At 34.0% G+C, this 24,391-nt stretch overlaps 1 protein-coding gene across 7 annotated transcripts in view; it reads left to right on the top strand.

Moving 5' to 3' along the window:
* ZEB1 (zinc finger E-box binding homeobox 1) overlaps positions 1 to 24,391 on the top strand; it is a 200,340-nt gene that overhangs the window by 144,572 nt on the left and 31,377 nt on the right. The gene's annotated exons all lie outside the window — the stretch shown is intronic.

Raw genomic sequence — 24,391 nt, forward strand, 5'->3', positions numbered from 1 at the left:
TTTACAAAAGGAAATCAGAGGTGGAAGGTGCAAATTCAGTGACATTTGTTCATCTCTCCTAATCTTCCATGTTCCCTCAAAGATCATAACCAGGTCAGTGATTTATTTTCAAATGCTTTTATATTTTCTAAAAATATTTTATATGAGCCAGGAGACCAAGTGTATAATGACCTATCTATCATGAGTTTTGATTCTCTTTTGCTTCATGAACTTATATTTTCTGGAAGAGAAAATCACAACTAATTCTTGTAGTTCTTGGCTACCCCTGGGATTTGAGCCTAAATGCTTTTGCATGACAGCTACATATTGTCTTTCTAAACTTGATTTTGCACCACCCCCTTTGTCCACATTCATTCATTCCTTTGAATCTTTGTATATCCTGTTTTATCTGCCTGGCATTTCCTTCTCTTCCTTTTCTGTCACCTTCTCTGTCACCTTCCTTTTCTGTCACCTTCTCTTCCTTCTGTCCTTTTCTGTCTTCTCTTCCTTTCCTTCTATTGCCTGAACTCCATAGACATAGTAAAATTAGCTTTCCAAAAATTGTTCATAGATTTTACACATTGCATTGTGATTGATCACTCTGTTTCACTAAAATAATGATTGAGAGCAAGAACTGTATTTCATTGATCTCTGTCTTTTACTACTAATACTTAATCCATATTATATCCTTAAACAAATCTCCTACAAATGAGTGGATGAGTTAAGATGCTGTCCTTTTTTTATTTTTAATCTTCATTAATTATACCATCAACTTCAACAAAACAGTTCTTCCCCTTCTTGATTTCCTTAGCATTTTGAGAGCTTCAATTTTTTTTCACATTTTTTTATCTTCTTGACACTATTTGGGTCTTACATTGTCTAAACTCATATGTTCATCCTTGATTATGTGACATTCTTTCTGTTCTCTGTATACTTTATATTCTTTGTATGCTTTTAAAATATGAGATACTTGGAAATTCCATCTGTGTGATCCTTTTCTTTCTTAAGAAACATTTCTTATATAAAATATGAATATAGATTAAGTTTCTGTGGCCCTATATAAGGCATCCAGGAAGAAATAAAACATAATCACATAATCCTTTATCAATTAAAAAAAACTATAGCGACTTCTTATAGAAAGATGGAGTAGATAATACTTTTTTCTATTCCTTCTATTAAGTACAGCCAAAATCTCAACATTACATATAAAACATAAGATTCTGAAAGGTAGATAGAAGAAGACAGACATGCTAGGGACCAAAGGACCCAAGGAACAATACTGCAGTGAGTTCCCAGGGTTTTCTTTTTGTTTATGTACCCTCTTATACATCCCTCAGCCTGGTGCTGGAGAAGCCAACACACAAAAACCTCAACACCTCCCAGTAATGGGACAGTGCCTTCTTTCTCACAGGAAACCTGCTAAAACAGAAGATTTAAATAATATTGCATATCTTTGTCTCCTTATATAATAACTTACATGTCCAAGTTTGATTCAAAAATCATTTGTCATACCCAGAACCAGAAAAACTTCAACTTAAGTAGAAAAAACAGTAAACATACACCAATACTGAGGTGACAAAGGTGTTAAATTACTTGACACAGATCATCATGGAGTGCAGGCTTGATCAAAATGTTTCAGCAAACAATTATGAACATGCTTCAACTAAAAAAATACAGTCTCAGAATAAAAAAATGAAGATGAGAGAAGAACTAAATGAAATAGAGACCAAAAGACAGTAGAAAAGATCAATGAAACTAAGAGCTGTTTCCTTAAAAAGATTAACAAAATCAACAAGCCATTAGCTAGATTCACCAAGAAAAAAAAGAGGGCTCAAATAAATAAAATCAGAAAAGAAAGAAGTTACAACTAACACAAAGAACAACAAAGGATCATAAGAGAATACCATGAACAATTAAATACAACAAACTGGACAACCTAGGAGAAATGGAAAGCATATAATCTTCTAAGACTGAATCATAAAAAAAAATAGAAAACCTAAATAGACCAAATATTAGCAAGGAGATTCAATTAGTAATCAAAAAACCCAATAAACAAAAGTTCAGGACCAGATGGTTTCACTGGTGAATTCTACCAAACATTCAAAAAGGGTTTATATCTTTCTCAAATTATTCCAAAAAATGGAAGAGGGGAATGCTTCCAAATTTATTTTACAAAGCCAGCATTACCCTGATACCAAAACCTGATGACACAACCAAAAAGGAAAATTATAGGCCAATATCCCTGATGAAAGTAGATACAGAAATCCTCAACAAAATATTAGCAAACCAAATTCAATAATTCATTAAATACTGGGATTTATTTCAGGACTGTGAGGATAGTTCAACATTCACAAACCACTGTGATATACCACATTAACAAAATGAAGAATAAAAATTCAATGATCATCTCAATAATGCAGAAAAAGAATTGAAAAAATTCAGTGCCTATTTATAATAAGAACTCAAAAAAGTGGATGTAGACAGAGTATACTTCAACATGATGAAGGCTATATATGATGAGCCCACAGCTAACATCACACTCAGTGATAAAAAGCTGAAATCTTTTCCCTTAAGATCAGGATTAAGCCAAGGATGCCCACTTTCACCACTGTATTCAACATAGTGTTGAAAGTCTTAGCCAGAGCAATTAGGCAGGAAAAAGAAATAAAAGGCATCCAAATAGAAAGGAAAAAGTGTAACTGTCACTATTTGCAGACTACATGATTTTATATATAGAAAACCCTAAAGATTCAACCAAAAAACTTTTAGAACTAATAAATTCAGTAACGTTGCAGGGTACAAAATAAACATACAAAAATCTGTTGCATTTTTATATACTAACAATGAACTATTAGAGAAATTAAGAAAATAGTCCCCTTTGCAATTGCATCCAAAAAAAATACCTAGGAATAAATTTAACCAAGGAGGCGAAAGACTTGCACACTGAAAACTAAAAGACATTAATAATAAAAGAAATTGAAGAAGACAATAATAAGTGGGAAGCTATTTTGTGCTCATGAATTGGAAGAATTATTATCATTAAAATATCTATAGGCCCAAAGCAATATACAGATTCAGTGCAATCCCTGTCAAAGTTCTAATGAATTTTTCATAGAAATAGAACAAACCATCCTAAAATGTTTATGAAACCACAAAAGATCCCAGATAGCCTGAAAAAAGAAGAACAAGGCTAGAGGCATCATACTGCCTGATTTGAAACTATACTGCAAAGCTTCAGGGATCAAAACAGTATGGTATGGGTATGAAAAACATACTCATAGATCAGTGAGACAGAAGAGACAGCCCAGAAATAAACTCACAGATAGATGGTCAATTAATTTACAAGAAAAGAGGCAATATTATACGGTGAGGAAAGGATAGTCTCTTCAATGAATGTTGTGGGGAAAACTTGACAGGCACACACAAAATAATGGAACGGGACCACTATCTTAAAATGACAGAAAAATTAACTCAAAATGGATTGAAGACTTGATGTAAGACCAGAGACCATAAAACTCCTAGAAGGAAACCTAGGTGGTAAGCTCCTTGACGTTAGTCTCAATAATATCTATTTGGATATGATTCTAGAAACATACTTTTGTGACAACAAAAGCAAAAATGAACAAGTGGGATTATATCAAACTAAAAAGTCTCTACACAGTGAAGGAAACCATCAACAAAATAAAAAAGGAACCTGCTGAAAGGGATACGGTACTTGCAAATTATATATTCAATAAGGGGTTAATATCCAAAGTATATGAAGAACTCCTACAACTCAGTAGCAATAACAAAAAAGCAGTCCAATTAAAAATGGGCAGAGGATCTCAAGGTGGGCCAATAGGCACATGAAAAGATGCTCAACAGTACTAAACATCATGGAAATGCAAATCAAAACCACAATAAAATATCACTTTATATACCTGTAAAAATAACTGTTATCAAAAAGACAAAAAATGTTTGTGAAGGATGTGAAGAAAAGGGAGTCATTGGTGAGAATGTAATTTGGTGCAGCCACTATGGAAAACAGTATGGAGGTTCCTCAGAAACTTAAAAATAGAATTACCATAAAATCCAGTAATTCCACTTCTGGATATTTATCTGAAAAAAAGGAAAACACTAATTTGAAAAGATTCATTGCAGCATTATTTACAATAGTAAAGATACTGAAACAATCGATAAAGATGATGTGGTGTATCTATATGCAATAAAATACTACCCAACTATAAAAAAAAAAAAGAATGACATCTTGCCATTTGTGACAACATGGATGAACCATCAGAGTATTATGCTAAGTGAAATAAGTCAGACCAAGAAAGACAAACACCATATGATTTCACTTACATCTGGAATCTAAAAAACAAAATGAACAAACAAAACTCACAGATATAAGAAAAGTTTGGTGGTTTCTAGAGGGGAGAACAATGGGGGTGTCATAATTGGTAAAAGAGATCAAGAGGGTACAGACTTGCAGTTATAAAGTAAGTAAGTCATAGGGATATAAGATACAACATGGGAACTATAGTCAATGATGTATTATAAATATGGAAGTTGCTAAGGAAGTAAATCTAAATGTTCTTACCAAAAGAAAAAAGTTACAAATTTGCGTGATGACACATGGTAATTAGACTTAATGTTGTGGTCATTTCTCAATGTGATGATCATAGGTATCAAAAATCATTTGTGTACCTAAAACTAATGTGTCACTGTACTTAAGAAACATGGAGAAAGGTACAGTAATACAGTCTATTTGTTGAAATGGAAAACATAAAGAAATACCAAATAGGTAATTTAGTTAGAACTGAAAAATATAATAAATAAAAATTTTAAATTCTGTTTGCAGACTCAGCAGTATGGAGGACAGAGGAAAGAATCAGTGAAGTTGGAGATCGAATTTACCTAATATGAACAAAAGAAAGAAAATAGGCTGGAAAAACAGGACAGAATCTGAGCAACCTGTTTAGATATAAGTTTATGTCATCAGAATTCCAGGAGAAAAGAATGAGAATGGGGCTGAAAAAGTATTCAAAGAATTAATAGCTGGGATTTCCAAAATTAGGCAAATGACATCAACCTACACCCCAAAACAGGATAAATCCAAAGAAATTCATGCCAAGACACATCATAGTCAAACTCCTAAAAGCTAAACACAAAGAAAAAATCTTGAAAGCAGAGAGAGAAGGGATACCTTTATCTATAGAGGAAAAGTGATTTGAATGACAACAGTTTCTGATAAGAAACTATGAAAGCCAGGCAGAAATGGGATACTTCAAATGCTGAAAGAAAAGAATTGTCAACCTAGACCTCTATATCCAGAGAAAATATCCCTCAAAAATGGAGAAGAGATGAGGATATTTTTAAATGAAGGAACACAAGGAGAATTTGTCACCAGCAAATCTACCCTAAATGAATGGTTAAGAGAAGCTCTTTAAACAGAAAGGAAATGGTAAAGAAAGGAATCTTGGAATATCAGGAAGGAAATAAGAACATGGAAAAGGGTAAAAATGTGGGTATATACATTTGCTCCTATATAATTTGCTCCTAGGGCTTTCTTAATTATGTATGATGATGAAACAAAATAGATTGTAAGTATAGGTATAAATAATGAAACATGTAGTAAATATTAATACTTATAATTTACATAATAATTATAATTTGTTTTATATGCAACCTACATAAAAAGTTATATATAACCAAATTTTGTGGTAAAGTTGATACCCAAGTCATGGGATATTTAAAATTATACATTAATTCTTACCTGAACATAACTATTTTCATATGAGCATTATTGTTCAACATGCATTATTTTAAAGAGAATATTCTCACACTGAAAACTACTTAAAACTCCTATAAAGAAAAGAAATACTCCAGTTGAAGATACATTTCTTTCATAAATACACTACACTTCTAAACCTATGTAAGTGCTAATTTTAGGTTTTATCTCACCTAATTTGAAAAAATGAAAAGTTTATATGTGTCCTACCGTCTTCAGAGCAATCTTACATCTCCAAATAGAGCAAATCAGTAAACACGAAATTGTTCCTTTGATAAACAATTTTAACCAAAGTAAAAAATTGTTATCAGCCCACTGAAAATCACAAATCAAGATAATTCTGGCATTCTGTCAGTTAAAGTACCGTTTCCCATTGTGAGAGTTTAAAATGTCTTTGTGAACATGTGGACAACAGCTCTGCAACACTGCCCAGTGATGCAACCAAGACTTCTTGCTAGAATACTGATCCAAAATCCTCAGTAAATTAAATTAATGAATATCGAAGTTAGTAACTCTTAATAGTTCATTTAATTGGTTACCATTAAGTCATGCATTTATGCCTTAGTCATGCATTCAACTGAAAGTTTATACAGTGGGGCTTCAGATCCAAAGAACTTCTCTACCCTTGAATTGTTTTATGAGCTCTGCAAGATGCTCCCCATGGCTGATTTTGAAAAATTAGTCTATCAAATTGTACATGGTTGACAAAACCAACCTGCTCCTGAAGCAGAAAGAGAAAACTTGAGGTACTAAGAGAGGAGCTTACTCTAAAGGGCAGTCAGCCTGTGTGGTAGATAGAGCCCTACTGTTTCAGTTGCTTTCAGGTTCTTTTCTTTCATGAGACCTGTCTGCACTGCTCTCTCTTCTTGTGTTCTTTCTTTAGCATTCCATTAATAAACTAGTACCCCATGTGAAAACTAAACAAAAACAAGGGGAAAAGGTAGGGTGTTTTGATCATATCACTATTAAGAACTTTAAGAAGACATCAATATGTAAAGTTTCCTGGTGCTGAAAAAAGAGACCAGCAGTGTTTTTTGCTTACAGAATAGAGTAGCTACAACTTAGGTTTTTGGAAGGCAAGTTCCTCAATGAAGTGTTTCCTTTCTAGTTACTCGAGGGTGACCAAGAAATAGTGAAGCAAAGGCCATTCACTGTCACTTAACTAATGAAATCCACACCATTTATACCAGTGAGTTATTTTAAATTTTTTTTTTCAACGTTTATTTATTTTTGGGACAGAGAGAGACAGAGCATGAACGGGGGAGGGGCAGAGAGAGAGGGAGACACAGAATCGGAAACAGGCTCCAGGCTCTGAGCCATCAGCCCAGAGCCCGACGCGGGGCTCGAACTCACGGACCGCGAGATCGTGACCTGGCTGAAGTCGGACGCTTAACCGACTGCGCCACCCAGGCGCCCCTCCAGTGAGTTATTTTAAAGACCTTTATGGAAAGGGAGAAATAATAGAGAAGAAAGTGGTCAGTGACATTTAGCCATGCTAGAGACCAGCACATGAAACTGATATTCACACATCTGTGGCATAGTGTAAATCAACAATCTAAAGTATATTTGAAAATACAATATGCCATTAACATGTTAATTATGTAAGAAGTACCTTTAAAAAGCTATTCTTAGCTGTGAATGAAATCTCGAGTTAGGATCATATTGAAGAAGCACTATTTTTATTGTAGATATTAAATAAACTAGGACATGTTTACTTTCAAAAATAAAGCTAGGCTAATTAAGTCCTGTTGTCTTGCAAGACAATCAACTTTAAATTGTGTGTGCAGGGAAGATAGTATAACTTGGCAGTGCTCCAACATATCTACACTCATCTCATAAGAGCTTCTTGTGGTGCAGCCCAAAACTGTCATGCTTCTGTCAGTTAAACATTTTTAAATATATATACTCTAATTTTTGAGACACCTGTTTTATAGTCCTCTCATAATTTTAGTTTTTCAAAAGTATATAAAACTAATCTGATAATATAAAATATTGTTTAGTATGTTAGTCATTCCTTAGTTTTTTAATTGGTGATCTGAAAGAATGATCCCAAGCAACAGTGACCTAAACATTTTTCTGACTTGAAGTTTCTTAAACTCTATAGAAATTTACGTGTTTACAAAAATGCCAAGCAATGAAAACTTCCTTGTAATAAAAATATTTAAAATTTTGATGTTACCCATAGCAAAAAGGCTTTCCTTGGCATACATAGGTTATAACACAACACTGTAAGTAATCTATGCAAAGAATACATCAATTACTATATAATTTAGCATTGAACCATGTTATACTTCTCTCTCAAGACTCAGTTTAACCTCCTCTTCAGAACCTTTTTCGACCAAAGGTACTGTGAGATATAGAAAAAGCTCAGCACATGGTTCCTACTCTTCATCACACTACTGTGTCTCTTGAGTTCCACTTTTGCATCTATGATATGAAAAGACCAGCCCAGATGAACACAGAGGTATTTCTTTCGCTGTGTTTGTAAGAGAATCCAATTTCATTTGTACTAAATATGCACCTCTAATATCTAATTACCTCTAAATGTCCAACTATTAAGAGATGACACTAAGGAAGGAATTTGGACTTTTCCTACAATGCTGAACCTCATTTGTACACTCTCTTCTCTTTAAAATCCCAAACAAATTTGCTTACCTAAATTACAGTGTTGTACACAGTTCTTTTTGCCATTAGCCTTATAGTATATATTCAACATGTTGTTTTTCCAAAGTTTCGTAGGCTATTTCTTGTCTTTCCCACCCCCTTCAGTGTGTTATATAATTCATTTCTAGTGCAGTTAGTTCTGTTTGTCATTGTTTGTATTTCATTTTTCCGTTGTCCTTGTCTGCGTAGTATATAAATTATTTTTGTGTTTGTGTATGGGAAGCATTTTCATGGTTACATGTGTAAGCTGTACTCCCCCAAGCCTACTGTCCCACCCCATTTTCCCTCTAGTTAATAAATTTGTTTCTTACAAAGCTATGGTTTATTCTGAAACTACTTTTGTATATGCTCTAATTGAACAAATAAGTAAATATATTCAGGGTAATGAGCCCCAGATTTCTTACTATCAGAGAAAGAAGTTACAAATCAAGAAAAGTGAGAAGGCTAGAATAAATCCTATGGTTTTCTGTTGGGATCAGATGTGTCAGTATGAACTTAACGCAGTAAGATCTTGGTTTATGAGCATAATTCGTTCCAGAAACATGTTTGTAATCCAAAGCACTGTGTATCAAAGTAAATTTCCCCATAAGAATTAATGGAAACTCAGATAATTTATTCTACAACCCAAAAATATTCATATAAAGATGATTACTATACTGTAATACAATACAAAATAATAAAGAAATACATAAAGAAAAATAAACAAATTAACCCACACTTACCTTTGAAAACCTTCATGGCTAGTGTGAGTGAGATGAGAGAGGAGGGTTATTGTATAGGACAACTTTTACTATCACTAACAGAATCACTGTTCTCTATTGACTCAGTGGAATCTTTTTCTGCATGGGAGCCATTGTATACGCTCGCACGGATGTTGACTATGGTACAGTATTAATAAACTCTTGTCCTATACTGTATTTAATGTAACTGGCAATACGGCAGCAAAGTGAAAGGGTCTATATCTGCAGGCAGCCTGACCTAGAATGAAGTGAAGCATTCCTGAGCTTACTCTTGTATGGAAAAGCAAAGAACTGTCTATAGGTGCTTTGAAGTGACAAAAAATACACTAGTGTCAGTTGTGGGCACCTTTCCAATGTTCCGAAAAATCATTGATTTCTGCCAAACACCACGGCCTGCGACCAAACATCTGAGCATGGGAGACGATCACCCACAATCCCGCAGAGAGAGGACCATGATGAGTTGTGATCATGTGACGTTCGGTGTCACATACTACTGGTGTTGCAAGACATCACTTGTTTATCAAGTTAAAATTTATTAGAAATGTTTGTTCATCTTGCAGAACACTTGCAGAACAAGTAACTCGCAATCCAAGGTTTTACTGTATATATAAAGATAGGTAGATACAAAAATATACATGGGATATATGAAAGTATTACATACATATAAAGTATATACATACATATATTTCCTAGCTCTGTCTGCTGAGAATTCAGGAAACAAGATACCTGGTAGCAATGAGCATACCTAGGACCCAGGTCTAGGATTCAAATAACATTCTTCAATAAAAGGTACCAAGGCTGGGGCGCCTCGTTGGCTCAGTCAGTTAACCATCTGACTTCGGTGCAGGTCATGATCTCATGGTTCATGGGTTCAAGCCCCACGTCAGACTCTGTGCTGACAGCTCAGAGTCTGGAGCCTACTTTGGATTCTGTGTCTCCCTCTCTCTCTGCCCCTCCCCCACTCATGCACGCATCCTTGCACTCTCTCTCTCTCTCTACCTCTCTGTCTCAAAAAATAAGTAAACATTAAAAGAAAAAGGTACTAAGACTCTTTGCATAAATGGCTGATTCTAGAACTGAGGTAGGGTAAATATAAGCTAAGCCTGGAACAACAAGCAAGAAAGTATTTTTTAAAAAGCATCCTGTCAAAAGGGCATAAGAGCCAACTTGAAAGAACTCCCATTGGCCAAATCTGGAACAATTTTAGCAGCATAATAAATAAATGATAGTATTGGATTATAAATAATCTGTAGAATAAAATAAATATCCATGCATCTGTACTGATATAAATACTTAAATACATACATGGGGGAGAATGGAAAGTTCTTCCTTATAGTAGAGTTTCAGTTATAAATTAAGAAGTAATTAGGGAAATGGAAAATTGCTGTAAGCAAACTCCATAGTATAATTGTTGCAGGCAAGAAACATCAATCAATGCTAAAATTAATGGATGAAAGTATGTGGAACAAAAGGATATTTGCATAATATCAAAGTTTTTCCTCACCAGATAATTATTAATCTTAAAAACATAATAACTAGCATAAAGAAACCTGACAGACACCTTCTTAACCAGGTGATTAAGGTTAATAGAAATAAGAGATAGTGACATTATATACCCCTGTAAGATATATTAACAAAGGCCTATCACTTAAGTGGTATTCCTGCTCAAAAGTATTTCCTCATCAAATCATTGGAAAGCATCAGGGAAATCAAATTGAGGGGCACTCTACAAAATAAGTGATCAGTACTCTTCAATAATGTTAAGGTAATGAAAAAGCAAAGACTAAAGCAACTTGCCAGACACTTGATTGGACTGTAAATTTTGGAGGAGACTATGGAGACCTGACAACTAAATGCACTGTGGGTCCAGAATTCGTTTCTGAACTAGAAAAGAAAAAGGGTATTAGTGGGAAAACTGGCAGAAGTCAAATAAGGCCTGTATGTTACTTAATGGTTTTGTATTAACATTAATATAATGGTTTCCATAGTAGACCTGTGATTATGTAAGATGTTCTCCCTTAGGGAAGCTGTTTGAAGGGTATACTGGAAGTCTGTGCTCGTTATACAACTATTCTGTAAGTCTAAAACTATTTTATTTTTTTTAACATTTATTTACTATCGAGAGACTGAGAGAGACAGAGCATGAGCATGGGAGGGGCAGAGAGAGGGGAGACACAGAATCTGAAGCAGGCTCCAGGCTCTGAGCTGTCTGCACAGAGCCCAGCACAGGGCAAGAACTCACAAACCGCGACATCATGACCTGAGCCGAAGTCAGACACTTTACCGACTGAGCCACCCAGGCGCCCCAGTCTAAAACTATTTTAAATTTAAAAAGATTTTTTAAATCCTGAATAAAAGGAAGTAAAACCCCCTTTTCTTGGGTTTCCTTAGTATATCTTTAAAAAAAAAAAGTTATTTTCAAAAATATTTGTCTTTATAAATAATAATAGAACAAAAGGAAGACTATTTAAATATGATAATTCAGTTTATGAAGTGCATCTGCTGTCAGATCTTTGGCTCATTCCCTGGCCTTTGTCCCATTCCTTAGCCTGTCTAGTAGAATGCCTGAAGCTACTCCCTAAAAGACTCAGGCAAGGTCTTCATACCCCTCTTGGTCTTCTCCACACTGCAGGGTGCCAGCTTACCTTCCCACCATTTCAAAGCTGGTCCCAATACCTTGAACTTTGGGGACAAAGATAAATCAGGCTAATTTTGCCTTTCCTTGGGAGTTTTCAGATCTAGTTTAGGTTTTGAGAGACGTGCCTCTTTTTGGAAAAACTGTGGGACTGACAAGGCTGACACAGAAAATGAGCATTCAGTTGCAATTCCAACTCATACATATTGGCTAAGTAAAATAACACTGAGTGGGTGTACCTAGTGCCAACTGCTTTCCCATACATTATTTCTTTTCATTCTTACAACAATTCTGTAAGATTAGCTCCATTTTGTAGATAAGGAAACTGAGGCTCAGCAATATTAAATATCTGCCAAGATGACATATTAAATATGGAAAGCCAAGGTTAAAACTAGGTCTCTTTGACTCCAAAGCATGCTATTGTTTTATTTACAGATTCAATAGAATCTGTAAATATAATATATACACGCACACACACACACACGTGTATGTGTGTGTGTGTGTGTGTATACATTATACACACACCGAATCTAACATCCATACGTGAAATACATATAAAGAGCAATAGGGAGAGAATTTTTTCATTGTATCAGTGTACATCCATATAGATCTTTCCTTTTGTGGTGCTTCTGTTAACACTGAACTCTTCTATCTCATGCTCCCTTTTCTAATTGACCTGAAAATTTAAATCTTATTTTAAAATAAAAAATATTTTTATATTTTGTAATTTTAAAATTAAATTTCTATTTTTATATTTCATATTTAATTTTTATATTTTAAAGTTGAAAACCTCAAATCTCTTATTTTCATGGGCAAGTCACATATCTCTCTGGATTGTAAACATCTTAACATAAGAATACCAGGTCGTGTATTCCTTTTGAATTTCCCACAGCCACCAGCAAGGCTAGGATGCCATAATTACTAACAGGATTAGTGTTTTTCAGATTCATAGTATCTAATAAAACTGAAAGAGAAAAAAAGGAAACAGTATTGAACTCTACATAGCAGTCTTCTTTGATAGTCAACAAATAGTTGTTATCCTCATTCTTCTCCTTGGTCTAAAATTATTTAACCACTTGATTATTGCTATCATAACAAATTACCACAACACTTAAGGGCTTAAATGACACAAATTTATCACACAGCCCTGTAGGTCATAAGTCCATCACAGATCTCACTAGGCTAAAATCTAAGTGTTGACAGGGCTACATATCTTTCTAGAGATTCTAAGAGAAGATTCATTTCCTTGTTTATTTGGGCGTTGGCAAAATCCAATTTCTTTGGTTATGGGATCAAAGACTCCACAAAACAGTTTCATCCCAAGAGAACTTCTCCATGCTACTTGTTTTTAGTCACACCTCCCTCTCACCACAAACCCTGGTAACCATGATCTGTTCTCTGTCACTGTAGGTTTGCCTATTTGAGAATGTCATACAGATGAAATCATATAGTATGAAATATATTGTATCTGGCTTCTTTCACACAGCATGCCTTTAAGATTTGTTGAAGTTGTCCCATGGATCAGTAGCTTGACTCTATCAATGAGTAGTATTCCATTGTATGGATGTACCAATTTATTTATCCATTCACCCCCTGAAGGACATTTGGATTATTTACAGTTTATGGAGATTACTAATACAGCTACTATATACATTAGTGTGTATGTGGTTAATTATGAACATGGTTTTTGGTTCTCTTGAGTAAGTAATCTAGAAGTAGTATTGTTGAGTCATACATTAAATGTGTGTTTAATGTTTTTGTTTTTGTTTTTGTTTTTTAATGCCAAACTGTTTTTCCAGAGTGGCTGTTCTGACCCATCAGTACTGTATGAGAGATCCAATTTCTGCACAGCCTCGCCACTATTTGATTTTATCAGTTATTTCTCACTTCAGCTATTCTAATAGATGTGTTTTTATACTAGGTGTTGTTTTCATTTCATTTCTCTAATGGCTATTGAAGCTGAACATCTTTTCATGTGCTTATTTGCCATCTGTACAGCCTCTTCCGGGTGGTGTCTGTTCATGTCTTTTGTGCATTTTCTAATCAGGTTATTTTATAAGTTTTGAGTGTTCATTGTAATTGTAGTAGATATTCTCCTAGTCTGTAACTTGTCTCTTTATTTTCCGTTCCTAAGCTTTCACAGAGCAAAAGTTTTAGACTTTGATGAGGTCAGTTTTATCATATTTACCTTTTAAATGGATCATGTTCTTGGTGTCATGTCCAAGAACTCTTTGTTTAACCCCATATCACCAGAATTTTCTCCTTTGAATGCTTTACTTTTTTATTAGATTTATGATCCATTTTGATTTAAAATCTTTGTAAGATACAAGGTTGAGGTGAGGTTCATTTTTTTGGATGACCAGTTGTTCCAATGCTGTTAAAAAGACTGTCCCTTCTCTATGGAGCTGCCTTTGTACCTTTGTCAGAAATTAATTAATTTCTGTCAGTATTTGTTAATACTGACAGAAATTAATTAATTATTATAATAATTAATATATATATTATATTATATATTATATTATATATATTATATATATTATATATATTATATATATTATATATATTATATATAATATAATTAATTATATTAATTATAAATAAATTAATTAATTTCTGTCAGTATTTGTGAGAGTCTGTTTCTGGACTATTCTGTTCTGTCGATCTGTGTGTCTATTCCTTTGCCAGTATCACAGCATCTTGATTACTATAATTTTGTAATAAGTCTTAGAATTAGATAATGTTCCTCCAACTTTAATTTTTTTTAATTGTTTTCACTATTAAAGTTCCTTTGGCTTTTCATGTGGATTTTAGAGTAATCTTATCTGTGTTGTATACCTCCTGCTGGGATTTTGGTTTAAAATGTGTTAAATCTATAGATCAATTTGGGGAGAACTAACATCTTTATTATGTTAAGGAGTGTTCCAGTGAATGAATGTGGTATATCTCTCCATTTTTTTAGATCTTTTCTGTGGGTTGGGGGTGGGGACTTGTGAGAAAATCTATTTTTCCCCAGCTCCATTGAGATATATTGGACATTTAATATTGTATAAGTGTAAGATGTACAATGTGATTATTTGATATACTTTTGTATTATGAAATTATTACTACAGTAAAGTTAATTAACACATTACTTCATACAGTTGCCAGTTTTTGGTATGTGGTGAGAACATTTAAGATGGACTTTTAGAAATTTCAGCATACAATGCAGTATTGTTAAATACATTCACCATGCTATACATTAGGTTCCCAGAACTTACTCATCTCATCATTGGAACTTGTACCCTTTGACCGCCATCTCTGACTTCTCCCACTTCCCCAACTCCTGGAAACACCAATCTCCTCTCTATTTCTATTAGTTCAGTTTTTCCATTAATCTATACATCTGTTTTTATGCAAGTGCCATACTGTTTTGATTACTATAGCTTTGCAGTGTAGTTTGAAATCAGGACGTGTGATGCCTCCAGCTTCGTTCTTTTTTCTCAAGATTGCTTTAGCTATACAGGGCCTTTTAAGATTGTTTTTTCCTATTCCTGTTAAAAAAAAAAAGTCATTGGAATGTTCATAGGGATTTCATTGACTCTATAGATGGCTCTGGGTAGTATGGACATTTTAACAATATTAATTGTTCCAGTTCATGAACACAGAATATCTTTCCATTTATTTGTATCACATTCAGTTTCCTTCATCAGTATCTTATAGTTTTCAGTGTATAGATCTTTCACCCCTTGGTTAAATTTACTTCTAAGCATTTTATTCTTTTTGATGCTCTTGTAAATGAGATTGTTTTATTTCTCTTTCAGATAGTTCATTGTTAGTATATAGAATTGCAACTGATTTTTGTATGTTAATTTTTTTATGCTGCATAGCTCTTTGATTTCTCACATCGGTGTCTTCGTAGTTTCAAACACACAGATTGTATACATGTTTTATGAGATTTATAACCATGTGTTTCTTCTCTAAAGGGAGAAACTATTGTGAATATTTTTGTTTTAATTCAGTTTATATAAATTCACTTATATAGCAAGCAATATTATTGAGTTTTGTGTGTTGACCTTATATCTTATGAACTCGCTAATTCTCAGATTTTTTTGTAGATTCCCTCAGATTTCTATGTAGACAATCTTCTCAAATATAGGGACAGTTTTATTTCTTCCTTTCTAATCTGTATACCTTTATCCCTGTTTATTGACGTATTACAAGATGTCAGGGGTGGTAAAAGTAGACATCTTCCTTTTTCCCAATGTTAGAGGGAAAATATTGTCTTTTACCTTTAAGTATATTGTTAGCATTTGGTTTGTTATAGATACCTTTTATCAAATTGGGTAAGTTTCTATTCCTAGTTGGCTGAGAGTTTTCATCATGAATAGATGTTGAATTTTTTCAAATGGTTTTTCTGTCAGTTGATGTGATCATGTGGTTTTGCTTCTTTAGTCTGTTAATAACACTGAATGCATTAATAGATTTTCAAATATTCAACCAGCCTTGGATTCCCTGGAAAGCCCCACTTAGTCATTTGCTTTTAACATGTTGCTCAATTTGACTTGGTAATACTTTGTTGAAAACTTTTAAGTCAGTGTGCAAGAGGGATATTGGTTTATAGTTTTCTCTATTTTTTATACTATTTTTATATGGTTTTGGTATAGGGAAATGCTAGCCTCATAAACTGAATTGAAAAGTGTTCCTTTTTTTTTTTATTTTCTTGAAAAGGTTGTTTAAAATTAGTTGTAGTTTTTCTGTAAATGTCTGCTAGAATTTACAATGGAAACCACCAGGGCCCAGAGTTTTGTTTTGTTTTGTTTTGTTTTGGGGGAAGGTTTTAAACTACAAATTTGACTTTTGAAGCAGTTATAGGAATATTCACATTAACTTTTTATCTTGGATAAGTTGTAATAGTTTCTAGTTTTTTGAGGAATTGGTATTTCAAAGTTTTCAAGTTTATTTGTGTAGAGATGTTTACTTTACAGGACTGTATTAATAAGGAAAATAGCTAACAATTAAATATAACTTACAGTGTGCCAGGTACAATACTAAGCACATACTAATCCTTACAGCTACCCTAAGAGGCACTATTATCCTCCAAATTTGTATTATATTATGTAAAATGATTATGGGAGCGCCTGGGTGGCTAAGTTAGTTGAGCATCTGACTCGATCTAGGCTCAAGGTCATGATCCCAAGGTTGCAGGATCAAGCCCCACATTGGGCTCTGTGATGAGCGTGGAGCCTGCTTAAGACTCTCCCTTTGACCCTCTCCTCTGCTCACTCTCTCTCTGTAACTTAATTAATTAATTAAGTGACTATGTACTGCCTTACGAGTATCTTAATGGACATAAAATTTTTTTATTTTAAATGTAAGTAGTTGCACACACTCTAACTTCTGGCATATTAAAAATATTGACATTTTGACATTCTTATATTGAGATCCATAGCAATTTAATCTTTCACTTTTAAAAAATAAAAAGAATAAGCTCTTATTTACGAGTCAAAATGTTGTAATGTTTACTCCTTGAACTCAGAGTATTCCCTTACTATCTTTTGAATCTCTTCTAGCTCTATAACGATACTCCCTTTTCATTCCTGTTTTTAGTAGTTTGTGGCTTCCCTCTATTTGCCACTCATACTAATGGTTTATCCATTTTATTGATCTTTTCAAAGAACTAGCTTTCTTTTTCATTGTTTTTCTCTATTTTTTTTTTTTTTTGTCTTTAATTTTATTGATTTCTGCTCTTTATTCCTTCACTCTGCTTGCTCTGGACTTACTTTGCTCCTTTTTCCATTTTTTAACACAGAAGTTTAGAATTTTGATTTGAGAACTTTTTTATAAGCATTTAATACTATAAATTGCCCCTTAAGCACTGCTTTACGTACATCCCACAAATTGTGATGTGTTGTTTTTCATTTTCTGTTTGAGCTATGGATTCTTTAGAAACACGGTACTCAGTTCTCACAGGGTTTGGAGATTTTCTCATCTTTCTGCTATTAATAGCTATTGAATTTATTTTGGTCAGAGAACATACTTCGTATGATTTTATTTTTTTTAAGTTTTTTGTTATACGATCTTAAATATGATCAGTTTTCATGAGTGTTTTATGTGCATTTAAAAAGAATGTGTAGGGGCGCCTGGGTGGCGCAGTCGGTTAAGCATCCGACTTCAGCCAGGTCACGATCTCGCGGTCCGTGAGTTCGAGCCCCGCGTCAGGCTCTGGGCTGATGGCTCAGAGCCTGGAGCCTGCTTCCGATTCTGTGTCTCCCTCTCTCTCTGCCCCTCCCCCGTTCATGCTCTCTCTCTGTCCCAAAAATAAAATAAACGTTGGAAAAAAAAAAAAAAAAAAAAAGAATGTGTAGGGACACCTGGGTGGTTCAGTTAGTTAAGCATCCAGCTCTTCTGCTCAGGTCATGATCTCATCGTTTGTGAGTTCAAGCCCCATATGGAGCTCTGCGCTGATAGTGCAAAGCCTGCTTGGGATTCTCTCTCTCCTCATTGCCCTTCTCTCTGTCTCAAAATAAATAAACTTTAAAAAATAATAAAAGTCAAAAAAATAAATTAAATAAATAAATAAATACATACATAAATAAATAAAATGTGTAGTCCTCTATTGTTGGATGCAATGTTATACAAATATCAGTTTGTGTATATCCTTGTGATTTTCTGTCAACTTGTCCTGTCAGTTAATGTGAGAAGGGCATTGAATTCTCCCACTGTACGCATGCATTTTTCTTCTCTACTTCTGTTCTGTTGGTTACATATTTTGAAGCTCAGTTGTTAGATGCATACTCTTTTATAGATTGTTATGGCTTCTTGGTGAATTGACCCTCTTACTATATAATGTTTCTCTATATTTCTGGTAATTTTCTTAGCTCTAGAGTCTACTTTGTCTGATATAAAATAGTTACTCTAGCTTTCTTTTGATTAGTCTTTACATAGTATATCTTTTTCCTTTTTCCTTTTTCCTTTTTTACTTTTAACCTATCTATAACATTGTGTTTGAAATAATTTTTTTTGTTAGAGTACTATAAATGGGGCTTGGTTTTTTTTTAAATCTCTTCTAACAATCTGTATCCCCTTATATTGCTTCGTTCAGACCATTTACATGTAATGTAAGTTTTGATGGTTGGATATAGGTTTACGATTGTATTATTTGCTTTGTGTTTGTTCCCTCTTGTCCTTCTGTTTCTCCTTCATGCCTTCTTTTGGATCATTTGAATATGTTTTAGTATTGTATTTTCATTTGTTTATTTCATTTTTACTATATCTTTTTGTATAGAATTTTTAGTAGTTGCTCTGTAGATGAGAATTTACATACTTTTCACAGTTTACTTAGAATAAGTATTTCACCACTTCAAGTAAAATGTACAAACTTTACATCCATATGGGTCCCATTACCTTCTCTCCTTTATATTGTAGTTGTCATATATACTACATAATTTCTTTTTTTCATGACATTTCAAATTTTTCTCTAATATCATTTACCCTTCTTTCTGAAGGTCTTCCTTAGCAGTTCTTTTATATCAGGTTTGCCGGCTGTGCACTCTATTCACTTTCCTACATCTGAGAATATCTTTATTTTACCTTTGTTTCAAAAGTATATGTTCCCTGGATACAGAATTTTGGGTTGACAGGTTTTTATCATTTAGCACTTGTTAAAAAATGTTCTTTTTCCTTATGAAGCCCTTTATTTCTAATGATAAATCTGCCTTCTTTTAAATTATTCTTCCCATATAGTTGTGTATGATTTTCTCTGTCTCTTTTCAGAATTTTTTTTTATCTTTAGTTTTCAGAGTTTGATTAATGGTCTAGGCTTGGAAATTCAGTTAACTTTTTTAATCTATTGGTGTGTTTTTTATTAAATTTGGAAAGTTTTTAGTTGCTACTTCGTGATATATTTTTTTCACACCATACTCTTTTTTTTCTCCTTCTGGAACTCCAATGACCAAATGTTAGATGTTTCATTATTGTCCCACACATCTCTGGGACTCATTTTTTTTTTTTAATGTTTTCACTTTGTTGTCCAAATTGGGTAATTTCCATTTATGTACCATCAAATTCACTGATCTTTCCTCTTTCACCCCCATTTTGCTGTAGAGTCCATCTGGTGATTTTTGTAAAGAAATTTGTTACTGTATTTTTAGTTCTAAAATTTCCTTTGGGTTCTTATTTATATCTTATGTTTGCTGATAAGAATTTGCCTAGACTTTTTGTCTTTCCATTATTTTCAAGTGTTCATCCTCAGCTCTTGGAGTACTTTCATAGTAGCTGATTAAAGTCTTTGATATTTTCAACATCTGTGTCTTTTTCAGTATTGCCATCTTAGAATTTGAGATTTTCCTGGTTCTTCATATGCCAGGTAATTTTGGATTGTATCCTAGACATTTTGAATATCATCTTATGAGACTCTTGGTCTTCTTTAAATCCTGTGGAGAATTTTGATATTTTGGGTTTAGCAGGCAACTTATCCAGTTGTATCAGGCTATAAGTTCCAAACAATTTTCTATGGGTTCCAATATCAATTCGGTTTTCAAAGCATTTGCAATGCTTTTTGGATCTTTGTGCCATACAGTGGCTATTCTGGGACATGACTAACGGTCTTATCCTTACTTTAGTTCTCAAAGCCTATGGTCAGATCCACACATGGGAAGTTCACAAGCAGCTTTATATGGTTAGTTTCCTGTACTGCTCCATTTCTGTGATCTCCCGGGTACTTTCAGTTCCCTGAGACTTCCCTTTCCAGTTCTTTATCCAAAATTCTGGGACTTCTTGGCCATATTTTACCACATACTTCCCACTATGCCTGCAGGAAGAAGGGCTGCAAGAAGTTAGGGAGAAAGAACTTGATGGAAGTTTGTACCATCCTCCCGGAGCCACAGCTCTTCTGGACAAAAAGTTTCCCCTTCTTTGGAGTTTTGGGTACCTTTCCATTCTTGCCATCATCATGATCTCCACTGCTACCTTGGGATGATATAGGGGCTGGGACACAAGAGAATCCAGGGGAAAAGATGGTTTTCCTCTTCTTTGAGTCCTTTCCTACTCCTTGAGCCTAAACTAGAGAGCTTTCCATAGAGTTTTTTCTGCTATGCCCCAGTGTCTACTTCTAGGTTTAGGCTGCCTTGAATCCAAGCCAGGGAGTAGGAAAGTGATTAAATAGTATTTTGAATTCTTGTCATGTCTTCTTCCTCAGTCTTCTTTGTATGATTTACCTTTTAGAGTCTTCAAATAACTCCTCCATGCATTCTCCCCAGGTTTTTTTCAGCTGTATTCAATGGGACATGCAGGGTGGTTTGTGTTTATTTCATCTTAACCAAATTTGACCTTAGCTATATATATTTCTTTACTTTTGTTTAAGTTAACAGGTATTCATGGAGGCTGTGAATTACATTTATTGTGACTTTGATGGACAGTTATACCAAAAATATATGCATATATGTAGAAACTAGAGGATACATGTATGAAAGAAAAGTGAAGCTGTCTGGAAATACTCGGAAAAACCACACAGTAAAAAAAAATCATTTCTGATTAAAGTTTAAACACTTTATGTTTAACTTCAGGAATCTATTGGCATTTACTTCACAGCACTGTCAGGGAAGACTTACAGAATGAGAGAAATGTGAACTTATCTTTAAAGAATCAGATTAGTAAAAGTTTTTCAGATGGAATAAATAACAGCATTCTAGGCAGAGGGGTCAGTCTGAGAAAAGGCAGGTATAAATGTGCATGGCATGTGTGGATGTGCGTTATAGAGGAAGAGATGAAAGCAGGAAAGGAAAATCTGGTTCAGTTACCTGCTTCTTGTGCCATATTAGAAATTGCTATAAAATCTTCTCACAAACACATTTGAAATTGTTAGGAACACCTTGGTATGAATTCAAAATGAAAGTTTTAGAATTTTGTACATGTGCTTAATAATCAGTCCTGTACTTTGAACTGGTCTATCCTGCCATTGACATTAAGTCTTCTGGATTTTTGGTTAACATGAATTGCATTTGCTATCCTTGCTTTTCCTTAGTAGGAATTACATCTTGTGGCAAAGTAAATATGTCCTATCTCTCTAAATTTGTGCTATCTGCCATTGACTTATTTTTCAGTTAAACTTTTTTTTACTGTTTTTTAATATTTGTTTATTTTGAGAGAGAGAGAGAGCGAGAGAACGAATCCTAAGCAGACTCAATGCTGTCAACACAGAGCCCAATGCAGAGCTTGATCTCATGAACCATAAGATCATGACCTGAGCTGAAATCAAGAGTCAAACGCCCAACTAACTGAGCCACCCAGGCATCCTAAACTTCCAATTTTAAGATAATGATAGATCTGCAAATAATTCACAGATAGTTGTAGATTCACAAATAATTCACAGATCCTATATGCCCTTTACTCCTTTTTCCCCCAATGGTAACATCTTGTAAAACTGTAGTACTGTATCACAACCAGAATATTGACATTGATATGGACAAGATACAGAACAATTCCATAGAGCTCCCTCATTACCTTTTATACACCCACCTTCCCCTACCCTCTGCCCCAACCCTAACCTCTCACAACCACAAATTTCTTCTCCATTTTTATAATTTTGTTATTTCAAGAATGTTACATAAATAGAATCATACAGCACGTAATCTTTTGGATTGGCTTTTTGACTTTCCATAATTTCTTGAGAGATTGATCTAAGTAGCTGCATGTATCAGCAAATTGTCCCTTTTGTTGCTGAGAAGTATTTCATGACCTATTTTTCAGCTATCTTTTGCCATTATTTGAAAAAACAAAGTCTTGTTACTCAGGAATTTTTCCTCATTTGTGTATTTGCTTTGGAATTTGGGCTAAAGCAGAAGCCTTAGGAGTATTCCAGTTTACTTTTCTAAATTGTATTTTGGTTCATCAGTCACAATGTGTTGACATTAGTAAGTCTTACAGGAGAGAAAATCTTGTGCACAAGGAGATTCTACTACTTTACTACCCTTATCTTTTCTAAACTATAAGTAAGATCAGAACACCTGAGGAAGAAGTATGCTTGAACAATATTTAGCTGTTCCCGGTACACCCTCACGCTAGTCCATGGATGCAGCAGGAAGGAGCTCGTTCCCAGCAGCCCTCTGTAGTGAAAGAAGTGTGTTCATGCTGCAGACCAGCAGTAGGATATTTTCTCTTTTCATTAGGCAATATGATTCTCGTTCAAAATTCCAGCCCCAATAATGAGGGAAAGAATGGAGACTTCCAGTTTTTAAATCGCAGTAAATTGTGGGGGACCAGATTCTAAAGTATGTTAAATGTTCCTAAGGAGCCTTGATTTTATCCCAAGCAGAAATGAAAGAATGAAGAAGTGAATAAATCATTTACTTGAATTGCAGACATGTTTTTAATTAGCTATAATAACTATAAGTAGAAAAATTAGTAATGTCCAAAATATCATTTTAACTTTTAATATCGTTGTCATCTCCTGTCTTAGTAAATAATAACTGTGGTTTGATTTTCATTTGAGGAGAAATAAAGGGCACATATAAATCTACAATAGAAAACTATATTACTATCATATAGTTATACAATTGTCATACTGTTTATTATTTTAATTTAAGTACATGCTTCAGAGAGAGAAGAAAAAAAGATGTTAGAGATTTGCAAACACCGGTGTTTATCCTACTGCATTATAAACACTTTAGCAAAGGTTTTTAAATTGTCATTTTGCTGATGGCAAGTATAAAATGAAGATACAAGTTAATTGGAAGTTAATCTCATTATTACCTACTGTAGACAGTGTTTTTTATGCCGCTCTAAAGAGGTTTATGCATATTTTAACTATTTTTCACATAGCGATCATCTTTAAGTACTAATATAAAAGTTAATGAGTAAAGAAAATCTGCTGAATAAATCTATCTGATAAGCCAAGGCACTTACAGAAATACATGCTTTATGTGCGCTAAGATTTTTCTTGATTAGTGTTCCATTTCTCAATTCAATTATCAAACTTAGGGGAAGTCTAAATCAAGAGTTTTGACTGGCATATTCAATGGGATTTGATTGGGGTGCAGATAAGTACATGATGTGATGTTTCAGCATGCCTTTATTAGTATTCTGATCATAATTATGTGTACTCTGCTACCACTTTTTTTAAAAGCAATTTTTAACTCCATCATGTCTTCTATATATGCACATGTTCTTAATAAACTATTAGAATCAACACAATGTACATGAATATACAAAAATGTACTTTCTGCTTGTCAAAATAATATGCATATTTACTCTGATCTTATTCTGTATAGAATACTACAGTCAGCTCACTATAAGCCTAGGTGGCAAAGGGAGATAAAGTAACATCTGAAAATGTTTACCAGAACTGTGATTATGATTTACCAGAGGTTAGAACAATGAATAGAGTGGCAGAGAAAGTACAGTGCCCTAGGCGATGACTCTGGACACAGTGAAGTTTAGTGCAGTCTTCTCTCTAGTTGGCTGGGACTCTGGTTATACAGTGTAACAGAAAGTACATTCTGCAGCCATTCAGACCTGAATTAAAATTCCACCTCTACCATCTAATAGCAGTGTGTCCTTGGGCAAGTTATTTAACCTCTTCAAGCCTCAAGTTTCAGTTGTCTTTTTTTTTAACTTATAATATAGGTA

Source organism: Leopardus geoffroyi, chromosome B4, assembly GCF_018350155.1.
Source record: "Leopardus geoffroyi isolate Oge1 chromosome B4, O.geoffroyi_Oge1_pat1.0, whole genome shotgun sequence".
Taxonomy (NCBI): Eukaryota; Metazoa; Chordata; class Mammalia; order Carnivora; family Felidae; genus Leopardus; species Leopardus geoffroyi.